Here is a 23,974-nt window from a genome sequence, read left to right on the forward strand (position 1 = left end):
TTAGAATTCGTTGTCGCGCTTGCAGTTCGCAGTTTGCAGTTCCGCTCAGCTTCTTTCAGCCGGGAGTTATCCTTGCGTCACCATCTCCAGAAAACCAGGTCCTTTCGCCTGTTCGCCTTTCAGTTGCGCGCGCGATTTTATAGACCCGCGATCATTCGTCCGATCGAGTCCAAAATCTGTGAGCAAAAAAAAAAAACGGTTGACAAGGGTTAAACCTTTTAGTTTTTGTGGACTTTTAAGTGACGAAATAAAATTGAACTGAGCAAGAGTGTGTGACTAGCTCAGAAAGGCTAAAACTTTATGCAGTTAAACAACAGGCATACAATTAGACTCTAAAAAAGGTATAGAAATTTTAATGAGTCCTTGGTCTCTTTGTATTAATTTAAAACGAATATTAAAGGAAAATTCTATAAAATGTTGAAAATAAGAGAATATATTTAAATTAAATAATCTTTAACCAAACAAAATAAATATTGAATTGTCTTTTAAATAAGCTCCCTAGTTAAATATTATTTTATTTCATAATGGGCTATGCTTTTCATTATCTGTGAAATAGTAGTAACTATAATAGCTTGTAGACCAAATATACACATTATGTAGTCCGGAATTCAAGTCATAACTTCTCTAATTCTTAATCACCTTAATTGGCTATATCATTTTATGTTACTATTATTTAAGCACATGTAATAGTTTTTTACCTTTTTCCTATAAAGCAATAAAGAATTTGAAATTTGAACATCATTTTGTTTGATTTTATCGCATTGGAATTCCCTCTGTGAGCTATTTCGAAAGTTCAGCTGATTAGTTGCATGGCTTTGAGGCAGCTAAATTTGCATTGGGCTTGCCTTTAATTTATTGGAAACTCTGGAACAAAGAAAGTTGTTGCCGTTTCGTTGCCCTCTCAAAACAAATTTCAAACAAACTTGCAGGACACCGCTCCCACCAGCAACCTCATCCTCATCATCATCGACATCTTCATCATCACCATCGTCGTCGTGGCGAGGAGCTGTTGGTTGTATTTTGGTACCAAATATCGTAACCGAAACCACAACATTCGACGTCAATCAGCAAAGCAGATTTCAATAGCTGTCCCAGAGTCTCCAAGTTCCTGCTGAATTTGTTGTTCTGGTGATGCAGTTGTTGTCGCAAAACAATCGCATTGCCTTCGGCCAGCTTCTGGTGTACCCCACAATTTTCCGGTCTCCTGTCCCCCTCCTCGAGCATTTTCCACACGGCTGTCCCAGCTCTCCACTCTAGAGTTCTCAGCTCGACTGCTGCTTCCAGCTGTGCCAAGCTCTTTCCGTTCATTGGCAAGAGTAGATTGGCCCATAAAGTTGCCAGTTGTTAGTTGCCAGTTCCAGTTTCGATTTGCTGGCTTTTTTCCCCAACAAAATTGGTGCTGAGTGTGGGACATCTTGCAAGAGATTTAACTTAAACAATCAACACGATCCAAATTGGACTTATTTTTTGCTGTTTGGGGAGTTTCTCCGAAATATCTCTGACCAAAAGTTAATTGTTGACTGAAGTTTGCTGATTCCGCCTAAATTCTAATTTAAATTATGTGTACACATTGTTTGTGAAAATTTGAAATTGACTACTCTGCCCACTTTCCGCATTTAATAGCCAATTCACACCAATCGTAAGTTATAGATTAAAGCAGCCTCCCCCCTTTTAGCAGTTTATTGACTAATTAATCCTATTTTCAAACATTACATTATTTCATTTCACATTTATTTCAGGCTTAACCATGATTTTTCCATATAGCATTTATTGTATTTACACCCCCTGTAGATGATTAATTTGTTTGCACAATCTAGTTCGGAAAAAAGTACCCTTTCAATTGCCTTTCAAATTGTAAATTTTATGAACGCTTTTCCATCCATAAATCTGCAAAAATTAATTGCGAGTCCACACCTCGTCGGTATTTTGCGTTTAAACTGTCTGCGGGCTTCTCAGTTTCGCAGCAGATACTTTTTTTTAGATAGTTTATCTTATATAAATCTATCCATGTTAGCCCATTTGTTTTTATACCCTCAAGTCGTGGGCATTAAGTCGTAAATTAAGCCAGCTGACAAACTGACAGATGGACATCGCTGGATTGTGTATGGTAGACCTGTCCGTCGACTCCTTGGCCATTCATTAATTGCGGACACTAAAATGTTTACGGCAACTGGCTCACATGCTGCTCGCAAATATTGTGTTTGGCCTTTGGCGCAGTTTTAGTGTCGAATATCAAGTGATTTCGGAGTTTATCACGCGACTCGTTATTGTATCATAAACCCACAACGCCCCTTCTTCAGTAAAAGGTGTTACTCTCACATGGGAGGAAGTGCAATCGGATACCCGCTGTGCGATTTCCTTATGCGAAAATGTGAAATGCGATTCCCTGCCCAACTTGATGGCTAGAAAGTGGTTAACTGTTTTTCCTTTGGCCAAGTCCCTCATCGCAAAATGCAACCTAAAACCGAGTTCATGAAAAGGTGCACCTAAAAAGAAAAACTTTGGATTTCAACCAAATAATGGGAACTCTTAAAATATGACTTTCCATAAAAAAATTATGGCCTCTAAAGTTGGTGTGTTTTTAAGCGAATATTAATAAATTTATAATTTCGTATGCATAAATGAATTTTTTTATTCTCCTCTGTAAAGATTAAATTATACTCTAATAAACACACAAAAGTCTCGCTGCATTGCTAATAGTTTATTAATGCAATTACTTTAGTGTGCAAATCTATGATAATTGATTTTAAACATTTCGGGTTATTTTCTTTTTATGTTGGATTTACTTAATTTACTTTGTCGCTTTTACTTCAATAATATTCATACTGGTCAATATGGCATTTTGCCATTAAAAACTTGGAGAGCTTAAATAAATTTGAGCTACTCGATAGCTGCCAGCAATTTGCACACATTTCCTTTTTACAAAATTGAAATTATTAAATTGATTGCCGTGTGTATGATATTCACGATATTGAAGGATTATTCCCAGACTTTCGGCCTCGTCATCGAGGCAGTTCCTAGCCATTCAAAACAGCGACTTTCGACTTTCGGGTCTCGACGGGCGGTAACCGAGGCATTTAGGCCGAGTGTATAACTGCCAATCTGTCAACGTGTTTAGCGACAGGTTAAACTGCAACCGAAACTGCTTCGGTATAGCAGCTAATAGGGAAATAATTAATTTCCACTTTGATGTCTCGTGTGTGTTATGCATTTTGAGCCGAGCTTGTAATTAATTTGGCAGTCGCATGACGGCTTTTGTGCAATAAGAGCTGGTTTCACTGCTCCATTTCTCTATTCTTTTTGGTTTTCTTGGCAGCCGATGACCCACTTTTCGGAAAGTATCTCATGAGATGCATTTACTTCTTACTTGCAGCTTTCTTTTACGTTCCGCCGACTCTTCGTCCTTCCCTTCAATTGCCCAGGTAAGTTGGACAAAAAGTTTCTGATTAGCAGAGCCTCATTCAATGGAAAAACCGAAGAAGAATAAGGGAAGAGGGATAAATTGATGTTGGAAAATGGTAATGAAAAGAGGGGGAGTTCGCAATGCACTATGCGCTTTTATGATAAATGATTTGCGATTTGTGTGCATTCGTTTGAGTTTTATAGACGTTTCATTACCATTTACCCACCAACAATTCCCGTTGGCGCATCGTAAAAAAAAATAATTCCGACTGCAACGCAGAATCAAATCAAACTGCATGGAAAATTGCCATGAAGGGGAATGGATTTTCCGGATGAAGGACGGGTATTTGCATGGATTTTTAGCATCCAGTGATTTGGCTTTTAATGCATCACGGAGGTACTGTGCACAAAAGTTGCCATTCAATCGACATTGATGGAATGGATCTTGCAACTTTGCAGTATGCAAACGTGGAAAAAGCCTATTAAATTGCATTCAATTCGCAATCAAATCACTTCAGTTAAATGGAGAAAAACGTGCTTTCCTTATCGGGGCTGTTAGAACTCAAAGTGGATTAAGCATGAAATTAAATTAAATGAAAAAACAAAACATAAACAAACAATAGAGTGTAAGTAGAAATGTTATTATTTTCCACGGAATCAAAACAATTACTAGGAAAAACACTTTTAGTTCAAAACGAGCATTCAAAAAAGTTCGAACAATGGAAACACAACTTTAAATCACGAACCAATCCATCGAAATGTGAAATCGATTGACTTGTTGACCACCTGAGAGGTGTTGACTGATGCTGACTGCCATCAAATTCCTGGCAGCCCCCACTCGAAACGAGAATCCAAAGGAATCAAAAGTTCTTCGGGGTCGTGGCAAGTGTTTCTCCCCCGGCCCCACCTTCATGTCCCACGGATTGAGGAGGACATACAAAAGGGGTACAAAGAGGTGGCAAACACCAACCCCGTGGGAGGCAAACAGGCGACAAAGCCGTCACAGCAAGTATCGTGTTATCCTCTTTGCAAAGGACACGACTCTATCCTTTCAATGGCTTTAAAATGCAGCAATTAAACCGCAATTTCTATAAAATACGAAAGAATACACCGTGGGTTGGCGGGACGGTGGGGTAGGAGCGGGCACAACAATTACGAGATCCATTTAACTTTGGCAGGATGCGAAGAATGCGACACATGTCGCTAAAACTCGACGGGGAGCCAACAAAACTGGCGACACGCAGACTGAACTCATGAGAGGACACACTCGCATCCGCATTCATGTCCTGGCCGCGTTCAAAAGTCAGCAAACACAGAATAAAATAAAGTAAAATAAAATGAAATCATATGAGGCGGGCAAGAAAACTTTGCAACGTCGCTAAAAGCGCACAAATCTTTTCTTGGCTAGCTGTGCAAAATGTGAGCCCAAGAAATGCACGGAAAATAAATGCGGGTTAATTATAAGTATAAGTTAAAGGATTACTTTACCAAATGCATTGCTTCGCTAGCTTTAATAAACTAAAAAAAAAATACATTTTATTTTATATTGCATAACATTTTTTATGTATTTATTTATATTCCCAGATTATTTTATTATTTTCCGTGTGCCAGGACGACAGAGTCTCTGCCTCAGACAATCAGTACGGGATGTTTTTGCGCTCATTATGCGCCAGCTGCAGATGCAGAAAATTTTTGCGTCAGCTTGTGTGTGTCCCTGTGTCCTTTTGTTGATCCCTCGCATAAACATTGGGCCAAAGAATCTGAATGACAGAGGCCACATGCGATACTCTTCAGAAATGTTGGAAGAGAAAGTTAACAGATTTTCTACTAACTCCTGAAAAAGAAACCCTGCACTCCGTTTCCTATTACTATAGAAATTACTAACTATGTTTTCTTAATAGCTTTCAAATGAAGTAGTCGAAATCCTATATACACGTAATCAGAGTAGCAGACATTTCATACTACACAACTGTAAAAGTAATGGGCTTACTTACTATTTGGTTTCATCGGCATATTATCTGCGAACCAGTCTTGAATCGGTTATGAAATGGCAATCAAAACTGGCTGTTAATGGATTGGGGTGCGGTACTAAAAAAGTTATTAAACTGGGCATGTTTCTAAAACGAGGCCAATTTGGTTGGATTTGAAAAATTGAACATTTATGGGAGATCCTGGGGTTTAGATACGAGCTCAAATCGTAGCTGCGTCTTTTACTTTAAATAAGTAATATCATTAAAAGCAATAGTGCACCATATATTATTATTAACAATGAATAAGCTCATAGACAACATAAGACATTTTTGAAATATTTTAAGTATTTATTTTTCCAAGTCATTTGCTACGCATTTCGCCTTGAAAGTAAGGGTATGCAATTTGAAACCATCTAGAGACAAAAATGTCTATTTTCTGCTTTGTTTGTGTACGAATATGTAAATAAATAAAAGTGATGTACTATATGCGTCCCTGCTCGTTGCACTCTTTGAGTATGTTTTATTCACAGGTGTGGGTGTGAGTGCCAGTGTGAGTGCGAGTACCCTTAATCCTCGTACTACTAAGTTGGAGTATGTGTGTAATTGAGTTTCACTTGGCGAACAGAAGACCGTCGTCTGACATTGACTTTATTCAGAGCAACGCCTGTTGGCAAGAGAAACAACAGAGACACAGAGACTCCGGGATTTCAAAGAAAGGGAATCGCAGGAGTGGGCTTCCGAAGGATATAGGGGATGTAGGATGATGTGCTCGATTCATATCTTATTTGCTGAAGTGCAAGCAGAAGTCAAAAGGGGCCTAATGCACTTAAGAATTATGTGAGCCGTGACGGAGAAAGGCCAAAGAATTATGCGGATTGTTGTGCACAACTTCTTTTGTGTCGTATAACTTACATTGGGACTAGGACAAATGCATTTAGAAAGTTAAGTTAGTAATCTTATAGTCAACATATATCATTATCCTTGTGTATCGTGAATATTTTCTATACGCAAGCATCAACGAGGTTCGCCAAATTCTTATTTTCTGAAAAATAAGACCAATAAATTTGACTATTTATTTGTAGTATATTTTCGTTATAGTTCAAAATGACATAGCGGCAAACAAACAAATTTTCTGAAATACCACCGCATCGAGTACCAATTTTGGTGACATATTTCCTCATTGCTGTTTCTAAAATCCCGACCATCATTGACATAATTCCTCACCAGCATCGACATTAATATTTAGTATCGGCCGCAAATATGACGGGATTAAAGCCATGAAAAGAAACGCCAGCATAATTGTCGAGTTTTGTGCATCCAACAGCAGTCAGATGGGATTGGAAAACCCACAACACACGCATATGTACGTACATACATATATCGAAAATCGGATAGAGGTGCTAGAAAAGAGCCACAAAATGCACACAATACCAAACACCAATGCGACTGTGGTCGGGGGGTTGAAAAACTGGGGGAAGGTGAAATGATGAAACATCGGCATTTGCAACGGCAAAATACTGAATAAGTGATTCAATGAAGTGAATCGGTGATTGAATGGGACGAAAACGGGTTAGAGATTGGGGAATTTTCCGAAACCTTTTGTAACCGATTTGCCTGCGATTATGGGGCTCTCATGCCTTCTGTGGAATGCTTGTATTTAGCACTCTATTGGGCTTTCCTTTTGCCAGGAAATACTCAAGGGATGAAAACGGGTATGCCAGGTGAAATGTGTTTCACTTCGCAATTTCTGTGCATTTTTCAGCTCAATATCAAGTTTTCATCAAGTACGAAACAACTCAAACTTTAATAATTAAGAGTTACAGCATTTGATTTGTTATAGTTTAAGTTGAACTTTAAGAGTGCATTTAAAAATGAGCAACTGCTTGGGGATTCCTCATTTCTTTGGGTACCTCATCGTCGATCACTCCCTCTGGAATCGCATGGCAAATCTTTTGTCTTATTTTGGAGCCCGTTGTTTGGGTTTGGGATTACCCTCTTTTTTGGTGTCGACTCTGCCTAATTTGGAGACCATTTCGCATCGCTAATGCCGGCACCAGTCGCGTGAGTTCGCGTCAGTTGGCAACAGCAGTTTGGTGGCAGTGGCAGCCCGGCTAACATGCCAGACCGCTGCCACGCCCCCCCCTTCCAACGCCCTCTTGGCCAGGGTCCTTTCGTTCGCCACCCCGCCGTCCCGGATCCTCATCGTTCGGCTGTCATGTTGCTGCATTCACTCGTGCATACATGAAAGTCAATTAAGCGTATTAAGTGTGCATGTGTGAATGTACAGTGGTATGTGTGTATGAGCCTTTCTCTCGCTCTCTCCCTTCGCGTCCTGACCCCAATCCCTACCCCCTGCGTTCCGCTTTCTCCTGCTCCCCGTATCGCGCTTATCGCGACATTTCTTGGCATCGCCATCAAACAACAAACGTTGTATGCCACCCCCTCGCCTTTTCGATTTCGCCACCCTTTCGTGCAGACCAACTTGCAACCCCTTTGCACAGGATTTTCAGATTTTGCCTTGATTTCTGTCGTTTCGATTTCTGTGTGAATTGTTTGCGGCTGATTGCGGTTCTTAATTTGCTTAAAGTTATACTGGATAAGAGAAGGGAAGCAAAATGGCAGAGTAAAAGGGTTCGGAGCTTTCTTTTGGAAATTTCGAAGTTTATTTGATTTTTGCTATTGCGTTTTTTAAGCAGTACAATCTATTACTGAGTACAGTTGCTTGTTCTTAACATTCAATGACATTCCTTTTTATAGCAACTTCGGTGACTAGAAATCTGTTATTTACAGTTCGGTTCAAATGCCTATCTAATACTGTTGTATTGATTTAAAAGCACTTTTTTAAAATGTATTTCATTAATTAATCATTTATAACTAATCCTGTAAGGCCATTGATATAATTAATGCCATATTAAGCAATTAGATCATTGACTGGCAATAAACAGTCTACATACCAAATACCATTTGAGATTCCTATGAAATTGATCCTTGGCTCCCAGTACACCGAACCGAAAGATTGTTGTGTTGAGCAAATATTTACAAATTCTCATTAGGTTAGTTTGCTTTTCAAACAGCAACTCCATTAACATATTCCACTGGCTGTGATGCCGCTCGTCTCCTCCCATTTCACTTCGTCCTTCGTCCTGCCCTCCATCTATCCACTGTTTCTTGCCGTTGAACAGAAGACACAAAATTACGCATACGCAATGTGGCACGGGGGTGGTGGCAGCAGGACTGTTGCATTCGTTCAAAGTGCAGAGGATAAGCCGTACACACACACTCTCATATATACGCACACACACACACACACAGGAGAAGCCAGGACACATGTGAGTCTCCTTTTGGAGTGTTAATTGTCGTATGCAAATTTTTGCGCATGCACAAAATGTAACAAAACACGATTTTGAAAGATGCAAATTGGGTGCTGTTGTTGTTGTTACTGCTGCTGCCGTTGCTGCTAGTGCGGGGTGGGTGTGAAGTGTCAAAATAAGCTTTAAATTACGACACCCTTCAAGCGAACCCCAGCCAAAACCCCAAGTGCAACCCCCTTGAGCTGCTGATCCTGCTGCTGCTGCAGACGTGCGATGTAATTTGCAACTGACAAGAGTGAAAGTTATGCGAAGGGCAGCACAAAAAGTGTCAGGATCTGAGGGGATTGCATGGAAATGGGTGAAAATCGGTGTTGGAGGCGGAGGAGCTGGAGGTCAGGGTGGCGATTTTCCCAGGACCTGCTGTGGCTTCAGTTCGGTTCGTTTTTGGCTGCCAGGGACAGCCGCATGCGTGATTGTGACATTTGATTAGGTTGCCTTTGTCGAAATGTTAATTTGTCCATTGAAGGTGAGTCCTGGCTACTGGCTGCAGATTACTGGACACTCGGCAGGACTCCGGGCAGGGACTCCCATTTATCAAGCCGGTCCCGGCTGCCTCCAAATTGTGGCATATTGTTAGTGGCCATGAGGGAAAACAATGCCTGCCGTTGAGTGCTGCATCTCGGATAATTATCGATTCAAAACCAGACCCAAGATCTCATAACTTAGCCGGCTAAACGTTGGGGGCTACGTTTCGGAGGGATGCATGTTAAATTCACCCTGGCGTCACTCTCAAATTGAGACAAATTTGCCATGGCTGGAATTTACTTAAGGCCATCTCACTTATTACACAATTGGCAAAAGACACAGACGCATAATTGCCGTATAATAATCATAATCCCCACAAAGCAAACACACACAAAGTCTGCCAACTTGTCCACTAATTAAGAAGACAAACTTCGGGCACTGTGTGGATTTTTGAAGTGAACTATTTGGGCAGGACTTGTGCCAATATACGTAACTTAGTTTCGGCTCGGTTCTTAATAATGCAAGTCCTCCCGGCTCCTTGTGGCTCCTTAGACGGCTGAGAAGCACTTAATTTGGTATTTAAATGACTCAGTTAGCTCCGATGGATACCGGGCTATATACTGGATTCTGGCACACTGTTTGCGAATGATTAGTTAACTGAATAAGAGAAGGGATTCAAAATGATATGGTGCTAGCTATTTAATTGTAGTATATTTAAGCAATTGGCACTGGCGTACTTAAATTGATAACTGACTGGCTTAAGGCCCTTCTCTACTACAACTAAATATAATACATTTCCAAAAAAGATTTGTCTATTTAGCATACTATTTTAATAGACAATAAATACGCTGCATGCGAAGTTAATTTTTTTAATGGCCTGCACCATTAAAAGGTAATAAACTCCAGTGGTTCTGGCATTTTTAATTCTCTGGCAACGCCATCAGCCAAATACTTCCGCTTAGGGATGATCTCTCCCCTAACCCTATATCCTCATTTTTTTTTTTGCTCACACAAAGTGTCAAGTGTTTGAGTGGCATATTCGCTCCTCCCGGCTGCCAACAAAAATGGAGCCTGGAAAAAAAGTGCCAGGAAGCCAAACAGCCGACATTTCTACGTGCCAGACATTCAAACCGCATACTCACACCGGAACTCAGGCTCAAATTCGCTCGTACGGGGGGCTCACTGTGCACACTTCCAGCTCAATCGCGCGCTCAATGAATAATTTAGTTGAAATTTTCAGCGCACTTTTTGTCATGTTGGGAGTCTGTGTGTGAAACCGAGTGCAGCTAACTCCCAGGCCACCCCATTAGGTCCGCCCCAAACTCCAGCCCATTCAGTCATAAAATTTATGCGTTTTCCCCACACTTTATAGCCGAGCTGAAAAAAAATTCGTCTCGCGCAACAGTTGAAAATGTTCTAAACTCAAACTCCCTCGAGTTTTGAAAAGAGGATTGCACCATGTCTGGGTCGTAAATAAATTTTGTGATATTTTGTGAAATAATTTTAACAATTTGCGCTCGTTTTTCAGAAAATAATATGATATGCCGGATAATGCCGATGTTTGTTGAAAGAAATGCAACAAACCGCACAATAAAACAATTTTTATTCTGTCATAAATTAATATAGAGAAAACTATTTTAAATTTCTAATACAATCGAAGGCAAAATTTATTATAAATTAGAATTAATTCAGATCATAAGATCACAAGTGATTAGAAATATATATTTTCCGCTCAACTTTCAAATCACCATAGCCTCTTCCAATGTCGGTTCAAATTGCTTTGAAACTGACGGATTGAAGGACAAAGTGTGTGTGAAATGGGCCTGGGACAATGGAAATGCTCATCACATCGAGTTGGAAAAGTGAAAAGCCCATTAATCAAATGGCCAGAGCCTTTCTAACCCAAAGGCTTGCCCAGTGACTTGGACTTGCAGCAAGGAAAAAAAGAACTCGGAAACTGCAACAATTTCGGTTGAAGGCGAAGAAAAGCGAAGGCTAAACTGATGACCAAGGGCCGAGGGCAAAGGGATACGGGGATATGGGGTACGTACTCATAAATCATAAAATTCCAAGCCCGTCGCCGTCATCTATAAAATCTTGGCCAAGGCTCGTGGCCACTGAAAGGTATGCGGGGCATTTTCCCGGCTATGATGGTGCAATTTGTAGCTGGTAAAGTGTGAAATTGCGTTGCGTTGGCTGCGAGAATTGTTCTTTTTTTGTGCCATTTCAATGGATTTTTAACCGAAGGTTTCTTAAGCTCCGTGTGCAATACGAGCAAGGCAATTAAATTGGTTAGAACATTTTCCAACCTTATTTGCCAGCTTCAACGAAAGTAAATCCATAAATAAATCAATTAGGTCCGCTAGCACCCATTTAAAACCCGGAGGACCCACTCCCATTTCCATTTAAACTCGACCTCAACCAAGTGTTGTCCTGTGGCAAAAATGCCAGACGCGCTGGTTAATTGATATAAACGACTGTCTCCTACGGTTCCGTAATACAAAATACAAGATAAACAAACAAAAAAAAAGGAAATAAAATGGAACGCTTACGGAGAAAGGTAACATAAAGGACTCGGCACAGCTTTCACTGACTTGACTTCTGTTCGTTTTATTAAAATTAATGCCTGGGCCCCCGGATGAAAGTTGCGTTTTTTCCCAAGACCTTCCACCTTTAAGTGTTTAGTCTAGGAATATTTCGCACATCCATCCTGGCAATGAGAAAGCGTAGGGCTGCAGCCCCAGCAGCAGCCTAATGCAATTCCACAACATTATTCTCACCTGCCAGGCTTTAGCAGAGCACACCGAGCCAGACTCGATGCGAACCGAAGCCATGAATCGCTCCAACTTTGAAAACCACTGACATGCAACAGAATTTATAATCGTATACGAGGTAACAGTATCCCAGTTGCTCCTGCAACGGACTCCATTTCTTCCTCCGCACTTTGTGTCATTAGGTAACGTGAAAGGTACCTTGAATGTTCAGATATCCTAATTGTATAATGTGAACTTTTTTATTTGATCGGAATTTCACTGCGTTGGAGATAACTCTTTATTTTCCAGTTTACTGATTGATCAGAAAAAAATAAGATATACAATTTATGGAAGTATATTAACTCATTAAGCCCCAAGAAAGAGTATAAAGCTCACAAATTTTGCGTACGCCAGTTATGAACGTGGGTGTCGCAGAGTGGGCGTGTCGATTGCATCGCGCTTCACGCAAACAGAGCGAAAGAGATGGAGATGGGTATGGTGAAAGAGAGAGAAGGAGATATATGCCACATCCTGGTTTTCGTTCGCCGCCGTCGCCTGCAAAAGTGCGTGTCTCGATTTCTACATAATTAAACTACGTCAGCTTGTCCATAGCAAACGCTTTCCTATCGACTCTCTGCCCCTTTCTCCTGCTCCTTTCTACAGCAATTTCCACACCGCCCATCCTCACCTTCTCATGACGGCCCTTTATTACCACTTCCGGCTTGCACCGGCTCAAAAACACTGTTTGCCCGGGCTTAGTTGGCCGTTGGCTCGGTTCAGTTTGGTTCAGTTGAGTTCAGCTGGCCATGGATCGTATAGGTTTGCCTCCGGACCCCGCACCCCCACCGATTTTGCCGGACAACTTTGACGCTAAAACTTTTTAATGCACGTGCCCAGGACGAAGGACGTGCGGGGTGTTAATAGGCGGGCGTAAAAAACGACAGGTAGGCGACTGCAGTGGCGGACAGGTTGACTTTGGAACCGATCAGGCGACCAGTGAGGCCCTAAATACTCTGAATATATAGATTCAAGAATTGCAAATACCATAATAATAATGATAACTAAATCTAGAACTAGCTAAAAATATTATATTTATCCCTTTTCATTCGACCGAAATGGTAAGAAAAAGTAAATTATATTAAGGCTTTGAACTTCAGTTGGTGTTATTATATTTATATTTTTATAGGTACCATACATGATTTGGTCTATAAATTAATATATTTAAGTTCCCATTCGAAATTTTGTTCTATTTAAACTCGCCCTTGATTTACTCCCTTAATACCGCACAATTAAATTTTAAATTAGTTCAAGCAACATGCTAAATACATACCCTGATCGTAGTAGTTTAAATCCAATTAGACACATTTGTGTGGTGCACACTTGGCTTGCAGTTTTGTGTCTTGGCTGCCGTTGGTGGAGTAACTGCGTCTGGCTCGTTTGCACGAAAATTTGCTGGAATTATTTCGAGCAGTTCTAAATTTCGCAATAACGAGCCGCATTTGACGGGCATACAAATTGCTATTGCCCCCGCCGCAGAGGCCCTGCATCCAGGACCAAAGATGTAGGATGGAGGATGCCGAGCCCAGCATCATCTGGGCCTTGGCTTTGTAAACTTTCGGGTGCGTGAGTGTGTGTAAACTTGTTCCTTCGATTGCGCAAAGTTTGGCTCGAAGGATACTACATAATTAAATAGCTGAAGCAGGCCACATGCAGCGCAACAACAAATGGGATTACAACAATTTAAGTTGCACCATCTTTGGCAAAGATTTGGCCAAACTCAAGTGGGAAAATATTTGTGCTAAGTTTTCACTGGGTTTTCTTCTTTTTTCGGCCCTTGTCTTGCGGGTTTTCCTCGCTGCCTGTCCCACCCCCCGCTCTGCCCCTTTTCATGCGGCGGCAATCTTTTTGATTTAGCTGCGGAGCCATTAACACGGATTGATTGCCCCAAAGGACAAAAGACGGCAAGTGGCTTAAAGGACAAGCGTCAAGCGTTGCCTTGGGCAAGGACATCGCCAGTGGGTGGCAATCCCATCCAGCAGCTGGGGGCGGCAAATTGGACTGGACCAGTGGGATGGTATGCGTGCAAAGAAATTGAAAAGTGGCTGCCTGTCGACGTCTCTCTCACGCACTTGCACCCAATTTTTTGCCCTTTGGCTTTCGGCAATTGATTCCAGTTTGATTTTTCCACGTTTTTTCACTGGCTCTTGGCTGTCACAGCAGATCGGTTTACGGTTTACCAGTCTGCTGTCTATGGAGATTAATCCCCGTAATCCCATTAAGAAGCGAAACGAAAATATTCCAAACGAAATGCGAGGACACTTGAAGTTAGAACTTTAAAGAGTTGTGGATGTGGTTAACATCTAACCTAAGGATAATCGGAATTTCTTCACTGCTACAATTATGAACAAAAGCTCGTGACAGAAATCGCTTTACAGCTGGGCCATAAAATGCCAAGCAATTTTAGAGCAGAGGCGCCAGCAGGAACTTATCGATTAAACATCCGAGCCACGGAAAGGCTCTTTCCTGGAAACCTTTAATACAGGACCCCTTCCTGTTGCCACCCACCCACACATGCTAATAAGAAAAGCTTTGTTGTGCAGTTCCTTCCGGTTACGTGGCCAGAGGTTGAGGCGCATTTGCGAAATTGAAGACGAAGTGCCAGTGCCAGCAGAATTGCGGGCAAGCCTTAAAAACGTAAATTGAAAACTTTGTCGGTCGGCTTGGTCGCCTCGTTGGCCCGAAAGTGTGCTATATACGTATATATAGATTTACCAACCCAACGGATATACATATATACACAAGCCCGACTGTGCGTGCCATGTCAACATAATTCAGGACTTGATAGAACGGCGCTGCAGGCCATAAAAGCGACAGTAGACGACATAAAACGAGGCACCGTTTTGTCGCTGAAACTTTGGCTAGTTTTAAAATCAAATGACTCATTTGTAAGGCTTTCGCCGGAGTCGGAGTGGCAAACATCCATAGAACCCGTTGAATCCGCAGAGATTAATTTGTTATTGCCGCCCCGGAGGACTGTGGCCTGTGGAATTTTTAGCGCAGCACTAAAGGTGCAAAGGAATTTAATTAAATGTTCTTCCCGTTGCGAAAACTTTTGCAGCACTGCAGGCAGGACCTGTCCTGGGATTCCCAGGACAATGCCATCTAGTTGTCAGGTAGCCATTTCGGTGGTCGCCTGCCACATTTCCCCTTTCCGCGGCACCGGCTCAATAAACTAAACAAATTTGCAGGAGCCTAGGGCCTCGACTCTAAGATAAAGAACAACCGAATGGGAACTATGCCGGTGCAGAAGTGCAAATAAAAGTCACTTGTTCTGGTTGAATTCTATTTGTTAGGTGGAATGTGCGAAGGAAGGCAGTTAAATATTTTAAATTTGTTTTTTATTCAATATCAAAATCACCAATAAATTACCCCTTAACAACTTTCTTTACAACGGCATTAAAGTTCCAATTTCTTAGTGGTTGCCCAAGACTTTAGCACACTCTTTGGTCATCGATTTGAACTCGATTTAAGTAGAACTTGCAAACGGCTTGTAGCCCAACCGCATCCGTCATAATCAACTGAATACCAGTCCGGTTCTGACCACAAAGCCTGCCACCTCCCCATTCTCCCCGATCCCCAACCATGTACCCGGTGATTCCTCCGCCTGCAACTGGCCGCCCACAGACATCGACAACAGCATCTGCATGCCATTGAATGGAGTTTAAAGAGTTCATAATCCAAAGAGTACACAAAACCAGACGATGGGAGCTGAGGTCCAGCGTCCAGGAGCTAGTAAAACAAACTGATCAATGGGCTATAATACGACAGACGGGCGGACAAGGACAGCTTTTCGGGCGGAGAAAGGGGGAAGAGCCTGGCCGCCTGAAAAGGCCAGACAGACATAACATGGACAGCTGGCATGAAAAATTATTTACTGCAAGAAAAATCGCATGCAACATTTTTGAACCCAACTAGTGTGGGCAAAAGTGAGGCAACCAGGGGCTTTAACCGCATCAGAGAAGTTCTCGTGTTTGCCATAAAATATCGAAAAATATGTTGAATAATCAATGTCAGCTAACTTTGAAATTCTGAAACTATTCTTGTGCTAAAAGAATTAAAATCAAATAAATCTGTCAATGAAATGAAAGTTTTATTGGTTTGGTAATATTTTTTTCTGTGGCTAAAAAATTAATTACTAGTATAAATTAAAATGTTCGATTTACCATCTGAATAATTTTTATGAAATCACGGTTTGAACATCCTGAAGACAACAGTTGCTGTTTCGTGACACGCTCCGATCTCTTTGGATGGCAGGAACCTAAGGCCACAACGTGAGTGACGACGCATTGAGAGTGGGTTACGGGCACCACCACCCACTGGGGGCAGCCACAGCACCACCCTGATCTGCCCCCGGAAAGCCCGATGGCCAGCGGCATGATGAAGTTGCCAATGATGATGGTAGCTGGTTGTCGGTCGCCGCTCGTTGGTAACAGGGATCTGGAAGCGGCAATCTGTGGACCGAAGGCCGAAGCTGATGCGAATGCGAGTGGGAATGCCGATGGAGATGAGGTTGACTGGACAGGCGACACAATAATGCCGCCATTAATCTTCTGGCACGACTGATTTGTTTGACTTACGGCTCACGGCGACAGGTGGCATCAGGGGGAAGGTCCCTGGTCTTTCGTCACTGGCAAGGGGCATTTCTGATGGCCGAAACAGCCAGCAACGGCTTTAAGCAGCGACTGGCCAACGCACATTGCAAAATAATTTGTGTAAATCATTGGCGCTCACTGCCAGTGCATTATATAAGGCAAATACCCCGTTGAAGACCGGCCATCAACACTCAGCCTGTTTTGACAGTTGTCGCCATCTCCAGAGCGACATTCATAATTTGGGTCTTGTTAATGAAAGGTTTTTCAAGTAACCGTCGAGCTATGAGAGCTTAGCGACATTCAGCTTACTAGTTTTTGGTTAGGAAAAGTGAATTGACGGTGTGGAAAAGCAATAGGAAAACATACTTTACTGTGACAACACTGGGCGACAAGTTTGCCTTCAAAGGTTAGTTTACCTCATGTAATCAAATAACAAAAATCATTTGCGAACCACTTTAAACTTGCCATAATAACAAAAAACTTAATCCCCAACAAAAGCGTAAACTAAAACTAAGTTAATTGTTAAGTTTTTAAATAGGTGCTGCTGAGTGTAAGCAAGATGTTGCAATTTGCCGATTTTATAACAAATGTTCGCCACATGTCCGACAATCATTATATCACACTCATGTGCGTTGTGGCTATCTCCGAAACCCCCAACATAGCCCCCCAAAAGCCCCAAACCCACACTCAAAACCACCGATGAACTATCACTCAGGCTCACAATCGTTCAGTTTTGAAATGGACTTGTTCAACTATCCGATTGGCCGGCAAAAGCGAAAACGAAATGCGAAAAGTGAAGCCAATCCCTGTTACCAAAGACGACCGCAAATTACTCTCCACTTGAGTGCGAAAATTGCAGTGGAAGAGTTGGGAAAATGTTTGGTTTTCCGAAGGGGCAGAGGGGCATCCACCAAAGGCAGTGGAGTGAAAAAATTAGGTTGCCAGTTGCTGATGTCTGAGAACTGCAATGATATTCGAAATGCTAATGAGAGTAGATGTGATTATCCCTAGAGAAGATATGAAAAGTATTAAATTGACTTCAAGTTACCTAATATATTTAATCAACTAGCACATTCATTATGTGTTACACAACTTTTTATTTATGAACCTGAAGAGTCATCTCAAATCTCCGCATAAAAGCCTTTAGGTTCGCTGGGCCTTTTTGCGAGAAAAGAAAACACCATTTTTCTGGTTATTGTGCAAGGCCTTTGCTATTCATCACTTTGATTAGAGGCCCGCCCACAAATATTTACAGCCCAATCCCGCAAAACAATGAAATTTTCAATGGGTGCCTGCCAATTTTGAAGGCAATCTTTTTCACATTTTCATTGTGTCGATCGAGCAGTGCCAGAAAAAACGCAGTGCCAACGATGGACAGCTGTCCAGCTTGAGTTGAGTGGCCAGGACCAGGAAGCAAAAGACATGACCAAAGAAAGAGCAAACCGGGCCAGCTTAGTCATTTTATCATGCCAAAATCATACGAAATTTGACAGCAAATTACACGACTTAATGCCGCCCACTTGGCTCCAAGGAAAAATCGTAGAAAATAAAAACGGGCGCTGCAAGGAAACCCACAGAAGGAAAAGCGAACAGCTAGCTTCGGGCTCCCCCAAAAGGAAATTAGTCACAATTTGACTGGGGTTAGACAAATGGCCAGCGCGAATTTCCACCGAAAAATAGAGGAAAAGAAAGACTATTCAATGGCGCTTTCTGGCGATAATTATGAGTAATTTATTTAATGATGATTTGCATTGCGGACAAAACGTAAACAACGAAACTGAAAAGCTGGAAAAACAGTTTTTCACTTGTTTGCATCTGCGCTGCAGCAGTCCGCTGTTGTTTTTCTGTGTGGTTCGCTTGTGGCTGCTCCTTGATAATTGCAGTTCATTTGCAGTCGTGGGTCGGTTGATATATGGCCAAAAACTGTGAGTGAGTTTTTCGCCAGTCGTCCGTCCGTTGTTGCTGCTTTTTTTTATGGCGCCCATCAATTAAGCTGAGCGAATGAACGCCTTGAAGCTGCACTCACATACCACACGACACGTTTTAATATTAATTTACCCCATCCTCCACGGAGCAAATTGCAGACACACCTAATAGCCGAAATGACCGAAAGCCATAAAACTTTTAACGACACAGTCGAAAAGCCAAAGACCAAAGTGGCGAAAAACGCGTAAACAATGAGCAGCAAGATCTTTGGAGCGAACGCTGGGTTCAAAGGTTGTGAGGCGCTCGCCACGCCCACTAACCTGATAGATGGCACATAAATTTGTAATTGGTAACTTGAAACTGCAGAAAAGTGAAAGATAAGTGGATAGTTGGATTACAAACAGCTCGATCGTAAAGGAAATTGCGACAAATTTAATTTAATTTATAAACCAAAGATTAGACATTCATAAATCCAATGCAAATCTGCTGTAAGACACTCGCTTAAGTTAAGGCTTATTAATAAATCTTGTAAGACGACACAAAGTGCAATCATAATGAATTCGAGTGCATTCAAACTTACTAGAAATGTTAAATTATTATATTCTTACGTTTATCTCATTAAAATTATAGCCAATTTATACAACTCTTTAGTCTATTTAAATTTATATAAGCGTATTAAAAGGGAAAGTTAAGCGAGCACTCAATTCTCGGATCAAGCTTATCTGTCATTTTACTGGAAAATTGCATTGATACAAAAATTATTTCCTGCCGTTTGCCTTTGAACCGACTAACTAACTAGGAAATGTGGAAAATAAAAGACCATGTATTTTCAATCAGCCAAGTGCAACAAATAACAACGAGTGTTGTTCTGTGGAAAAGATTTTCAGCCTTCACAGATTTTCTTGTTGTCTGTTGTTGTTTGGATTTTCCTGCGTGGCATTGTTTGTTTGCAGCAAATTGAACATTTTCATTAGATTTTCGTTTTCGCAAGGGTCGGGTGTGGAGAAGAAAAGCCCTGGCACATTCAATTGTAATGCCCAGGAGAGCGATTCAATTGAATTTGTTTGTTTTAGTATACGGTTCATTTATTTGCAAAAACGAATGAATGAAAGCATTGGCCATACATTGGTTTTCCCCCATCTTTGCTGAGTAATTTGAACTTTGTCGAACTTCCGGTCAAATGGCGAAGGCTTCTGCCTCATAACATATGCCAGGTATTGTTCAAGTGCAAATCCAAGTAGTTCTTATATATTTCAGGTGTGCTTGCCAGGCATTCCCACCTTCGCCATGTGAAAGTTTTACCCCTAAAGTTTCCCGCTTCCGCCATTTTCCCCGGGGACCTCTTAAGATTTCATTGTGTAAATTTACTGCGGCATTCTTTGTCCCTTCTGCCAGCATATAAAACAAAGGAGCGGCCAAGAAAAAAAAAGAGGAAGAAATGAAAACCAAAAACAGAACGACGCCAAATTCAAATCGCGAACTGCTTAAAAATGAACAACAAATGAAATTCCCATAGGTGCCAGAAGTTTGGCGCGTCTGCCGGCATTTAAATGGCAACGGTGGCGTATACGCAACGTCAAGGAAATCTCCTCAGCTGTGCCGCCAAAAACTTTTGCAGCCTGCATCCTTCGTGTCGCTGCTCCTTTCACCTGCTTCTATCTCTGCGAACGGGCAGGGCAACATTTAATGTCATGTTTGTAAGTTTCTAGACGATGCCAACATGTTACTTTTGGCCCGCCCCGCCGATTCCTTCGTCCTTCCTTGAAGTTCTTGCTCCTGATTCGGGCTCTTCCGCTTCTGCGTTTCCTGGCGGCGGCAGAAAGTCACTTTCTGGCATTTTCACACAACCCGAAAATGTCTGGGCTCGGCCTCTGCGTAAATCACTAGCTTTAAGTTTCAAAAATTAAATAGCAAAATATCAACTATTCTTCTATCTAATTTGAAGACGTAGATAATTTCTCTTTAATTATTTCTTATTCTCTTATTTCTTATTTTAACACCAACATGGAGTGCATATTATTTAAACGAACATGCAAATTTAGTTTAATATTCTGATTTGATAGGGCTTAGCACATTGTAATATTTTAGATAAACAAGAAGAGCACAACAATTGCCACGACTATCTAATCCCTCTTCAAATCAACAAGGCACAACTGTAGACAAGCGTCTTGTCAAAGTCAACATATCAAAAGTTTTTACTATGCTCAGACATTATCCTCCAATGGCATTATAAACAATTCATAAACATACTCGCATGCAAACACCCACAACTACAGACAGCTGGGAAGATTATGTCAGAGACAATCGGATTAATATCAGACAAGAACAGCTCTGAGCAGGGCAAACATCAATGAGACGACAAATTGTAATGAAAACGGATTCCAGATGGGAACATTTGTGGCCGGAAGGGCGGTGAGGTGGGTGGGTGGTTGGTGAGGGAAAAAGGATTGCAATTGCTTTGTTGCCTCGGCTAATAATGTTGATCTGATTAGCCAAGCACCGCGGGGCAATTGCTGAGTAGACTTTACAATTAAATCAGGAAAATGGCTAAATGACTTCCAGACAAATAAGTCGACTTACTTGACTTTGTCCTTCTCATTAAGCCCCTTTCTGCCCCCGAATGTGTGACAAAAGTTGGCATTTGAAGTAATTAAATTTAAATTGAATTCACCCAGCAAGTTTGGGGCAAAAAAAAAAAAAATTAATAAAAGCGGCAAAAGCAGAAGGCAGCAAACTTTTTTAATCCTTTGCTCATTTGTTTTTCTTCGGTCGTCTTTTTCCTTTTTTTCATTTTTGGTGCGTGAAGTGGGTTTTTTGGGGATTGCCTTTGGGTTCGGGATGCCACTGCATTTCCGTGTTATTAAAACTTTGAATGAAAAACTTTACTGCGTAATGGATTTGAATTAAACGAAATGCACTGCAGTGCCTCCGCCAAATAAAAACTGTCTTATTTTGTTGGTAAAAGTGAAAGAAATTAATAGTTAATGCACATTAAAATTAAAATAAAATCATACTAGTTATTTGCAAGGTGCAACTTTAAATTTCCGCACTCAGACAATTAACTCAACTGGTTGCAAAACTAGATAACTTTAACACTAGGTGAAATTGTCGCTGCCTCAGTTATCGATGGTCGTAAAACGCCAGGCGCTGCGAAATGAAGTCATAGAATGGCCGTGTGGCACTTGGGGAATACGGCAATGGGCTGTACGATTGTCGCCCCCGAACTCCGTCCAACCAGATCCAGCTCTAATCGCTCCCAGTCCACCGATACCCCCATCCCCATCACCATTCGCAGCCCGACTGCAACTGTATTCCGCTGTTTGCCAGCCCACTCGCATGTTGCATCCGCTGGCGCATTGACTTTCATGTTGCGCCTCCCCCCGCCAAATGAGTCACAATTAAAAACGATCCGAACCAGAATCGCAACGTATGCGCCGCAGGTGGAGCAGTATCGTGGAGCTTACCAAATTAATTAAAAAGAAAATAACTAATGGCGAAAAAGGTTTAAACTTGCAAATTAAATTGAATAGACAAAAGAAGCTTCTAAGACTGTAATTTATCCGATGAAGTATCTATTTATAAAATATATTAATATTAAAAGTATGCATTTTTTTGTTCGTTGTTTTCTGTCTTAACAAAAGCTCAATATTTGTATTAATATTAATTTAAATATAAACTATAAAACTAATACCAAATAGCTTGCACAAATTTCCCAAATGGGTTAACGAAAATTCTTGACTAACCAATATCCCTTTCCCTGCCAATGGCCACGGGGTATTGAATGACTTACCTTACTGGAAAGCGAAAGCGAAATGGTTATTGCAACATGCAACCGCAACTGCCGCGGCAACAACAGCAGTGGCAGCATTAACCACTATGTGGCTGCGTCGTCTCGCAATAATTGTGAGCAAATATTACACGAAAGCGCGGAAAAGTGAGTTGGGGATGGCGGACTTGGGGACTGGGGACAGGGGACAGGGGCACAGGTTCCAGATTGGCGGGCAAACGGCATATTATCGTGGCAGGCGATGACGATAACCGCAACAACAATGCAACATCATAATTATCGACCCGCTCCACACGATTTTCCCTCCCCTCAGACAACGTAAAACCACTGGGGCAATTATGCCAAAAGCGCGTTTATTATGTGAAAAGAAACCAAAGATAAAATATTGAATTCGAGTCAGAAAAAATAAAACGAATCTTAAATCATTTGAGGAAAAGCCGTCAAGGAAATCGAGTAGCAAAAAAGAAGTGTGCGTGTGTGTGTGTAGGTTCGCGTTCGAGAAAAGCGAATGAAAAACGGCTAAGAAAAGCCGAACAACAAAAATGTAATATGTAACGAAAGTTGTTGGTGCATAAAGTTGCTTGGCGGCGCGGCATTTTATTTTATTTAGACCACGTTTCTGTGGCACGTTACGAAATCAATACGGAGTTGCATTCAAACTTCAGCAACATCGGCGAACAATTAAAAGACTCACAGAGGCAGCACAGTTGGCACATTTTATTGATAATTAAATAATGCGAAATGTGAAGAAGTGATTGAGCTAAGCAATCCATCAACATGCAATCAAATTGGGGCTAAAAGAGCTAATTGTTTCCGCTGCCTTGCTGGTTATCCAATATTAATTAATTGCTGTCGATCTTAAGGAGTGTTATGTGGTAAATGGGATAGTTAAAATGTTTAAGTGCTTTTTAAAATGGTTTTTAAGTAACTGATAAGAAATGCCAATTTCTATTAGCATTATTTTACAACTTCATGTGATATTCGTAAAATGGCTTACATAACTAAATCTGAAAAATCAGCTAAACAATTTAAAACTTTTTAGCTCGAATTTAATGGCATTTAAGACAACTGCAGGCACTTTTCACTTTCCAATTGTACTGGCGAATGTCATTTGAGCAGCGCCACAGTGTCATTGAATTGATTTACCAACGCCCCTTGCTAATTGACAGCGGCATTCATTAGCCTCTTCCTGTCCCCAAACACCCGATGGTCGATGGGCAGGCGGGCGGAAGAGGCGGTTGACCGGGGAGACGGGAGCTAGTGGGCGTGGCTTTTGGCGACAGGATGATGATGGCGGGTGCAAACATGCTGAGCACACAGACACCGCTCGGTTGCAGTTGCTTGTGCCCCAGTTTCCATGACCGCTGCCGCAGCCTGTTCCATGAATTTCCCGTTTGCCACTGCAAATGTATAAATTTTCCATTTTTCCCCCCTATTTTCACCACTATGACATAATGACGCGTCGCTCGGGTTTTTGATTGATCGATCGAGACGGAAACAGGAACAAAAACTGAAACCGGGAGAGCCGGCAGGCTGAACCAACAGCAAGGTGTCAAAATTGTTACAAATCAATAAAAATGCAAAGTATAAATATAACTCACAACTTTGATTGCTTACATTACATTACAAGGCCTTTTTGGCGATTCAG

General features: G+C 41.5%; 1 protein-coding gene across 1 annotated transcript in view; it reads left to right on the forward strand.

The window, feature by feature from the left end:
• Positions 1 to 260: 260 nt before the first annotated feature.
• The window catches only part of LOC6609578 (muscleblind-like protein 2), a 155,441-nt gene continuing 131,727 nt past the window's right edge, over positions 261 to 23,974 (forward strand). The window contains exons 1-2 of the mRNA XM_032715254.1: positions 261 to 341; positions 3,374 to 3,422. The gene's annotated coding sequence lies outside the window, so the exon portion shown is untranslated. The remainder of the gene's footprint in view (positions 342 to 3,373; positions 3,423 to 23,974) is intronic.

Source organism: Drosophila sechellia, chromosome 2R (assembly GCF_004382195.2).
Source record: "Drosophila sechellia strain sech25 chromosome 2R, ASM438219v1, whole genome shotgun sequence".
Taxonomy (NCBI): Eukaryota; Metazoa; Arthropoda; class Insecta; order Diptera; family Drosophilidae; genus Drosophila; species Drosophila sechellia.